The 2,166-nt window shown below is 33.9% G+C and overlaps 1 non-coding gene across 1 annotated transcript; it reads left to right on the top strand.

Moving 5' to 3' along the window:
• The first annotated feature begins 591 nt into the window (after window positions 1-591).
• On the top strand, window positions 592-655 carry LOC146767579 (small nucleolar RNA SNORD36). The gene has a single exon (XR_014955273.1). It is a non-coding gene; the product is annotated as a small nucleolar RNA SNORD36 (small nucleolar RNA).
• Window positions 656-2,166: the final 1,511 nt, after the last annotated feature.

The following is a 2,166-nucleotide window of genomic DNA, read 5'->3' as shown; positions in this document are numbered from 1 at the left end:
TATTTCTGTCTTTGATATAGAGTATTGTCAGTGACATTTGAAAAATCAAATTAATGTGAGTAGCAGACACTCGTCCTAAACCTCATCATTCAAGTCCTGTCAAACATACTGCATTAGTAATTACAACCATCCTTTCCTAGCATTATATGCTACAGAAGTGGTCACCCTTAGGAAACCCATCATTTTTTTTACATGACTACAATATTTACACAGCAAAGATTTATAATGAACCCTGAGCTGACACTGGGAATATGACACCAACTGAGAGAACACTCCTGCACTACATTACCACAAATCTAGTTCTCAGAAAATTCAGTTTGACAATCTCAATAAACATAAAGTTGCATGCCAGACTGGTATATCAAACCAGGAAATAATGACCTTCAAATTATGTTTGGAAGAAGTACTTGAGTAGCATTTTGTTAGTGGAAGATACAGAAGATTGCTGAAGAGATGAGAGAATGCAAACCTACAAAATTTATCCTTGGAATCCCTTATAAATTTGGATTTGGTTTCTATAATGACAATATATCAATTATACAGCAATGGAGTAAACATAAGGAAATTATTAAAAGACCTGAGTTCTCAAAAAAATAATGATGGAAGGTTGATATTCAGTTGAGTTATGAAGAGGAACTTTTTAATCCTGAATTCTCAATGAGGAAAAATACTTTCTACCAGTCTATAAACACATGGAATATAATCTTTCACTGAATTTCCTGATGTAAGTATGGAGAAATTCCTGTGTATAGTAGTATGTGCTGAAGAAATGAGTATTTCATGCAGCAACTGGCATGAGTCCATCAGATCAAAACCTTGAAATAATAAAAAAAAAAGATACAGAGCTGAGTATATTTCCTGAGTTTGTAGTTGGCATGTATTCCTTTCCCTTTCCTGACCTCAGAATGAAGTATGAGGCAATAAAATTCTAAGCGGAAGGAAAATCAAATAAGAAACAGAGAATGTGAAAGTATAACCCATATACAAAGCAAAAGAGAAAAAAAAAATCCAAACGAGAGAATTGAAACAGAGATTGAAATAACAGCAGGAATGAAGTGCAGAGAGAGAACTAAAAAGATGTCAGAAATAATTAGGAGAAACATATAAAGTAATAAGAAAACCCTATAGAAAGCAAAGTGAAGGGCCATTTTATAGCTAGCTAACTTCTGAAAGAAATTATAATATACCTTCCAAAAGAGATGTGGAATTTTCTCCTGTTCTATTTTTTCAATTAAGAAAATCCTTAAGTGGACATACAAAGTGTGCATAATTTATCCAACAGCTACTGCTGAGAGACACAATTGTAAATTGCATAATTTAAGGTTTGTTTTGGTTTTGAAATTAATGAGTCTCCTAATATTTTTTTAAATTTTTACCTTTCTCTTTTTATTTTCTACATTTGACAAACTCATTTCCATTGAAATGTTGGAAAATACCTATTAAAAGTCCTGACAAGTTATCCTATTATTAACTAAATTAATAAGCAAAATAAATAGAGCAATAAGTTCACCTCTCTGAAATGCTGAAAAGGATAATGAGCCCTTCATAAGTTAGACATTTAAAAAAAAAGGTATTAAAACTTCACGCTACAGTATATAAGGCAACCTCCAACTGAGGAAGCCATTAAGTAAAGTCTATTAGACAGCAATTTGATATAAACTGTCTTGTACCTTCCTTTGAAGGACATGAGAAAATACTGTCAAGGAACAGAAACCTGAGCTGAAACTGAGGTTACTTGATGCGACTGTTACCATTTTTGCAAGACAACACTGAAACTGAAAAAAATGCCTTAGGAAGTCTAAGAGGCTGTTAAGCCATAATTAGTGTAGAAAGCAAATTTAACTACAACCTAGGGAAGTTTCTGTCTCCTGTCAGTCAAAATTCTCATGACCAGGAGACTGACCGTTTAGCAGAAGTCAAAGGATGCCATGGCACTGAAAATTACAATGATTTGAGCAAATAGCACGGGCAGAACGGACCAGCTTTGGACACAATTGCTCAGCTGTAATTAGCTGTGTGAGCTTTCCTGCCTTTTGTAGTATAATGAAGTCAACTCCACCGCTTTCTAAAGACTGTTTTTATTTGTGTGGTCAGCTACAACTCAGAAATGGTATAAGAAGCTGGTCTTGATCACTTCTCACTGCTAATCTCTATGTCTCTACATCT

The sequence above is a fragment of the Lonchura striata genome, chromosome 4 (assembly GCF_050655825.1).
Source record: "Lonchura striata isolate lonStrDom1 chromosome 4, ASM5065582v1, whole genome shotgun sequence".
In the NCBI taxonomy this organism is placed as follows: Eukaryota; Metazoa; Chordata; class Aves; order Passeriformes; family Estrildidae; genus Lonchura; species Lonchura striata.
This window is presented reverse-complemented; position numbering and strand designations above follow the sequence as displayed.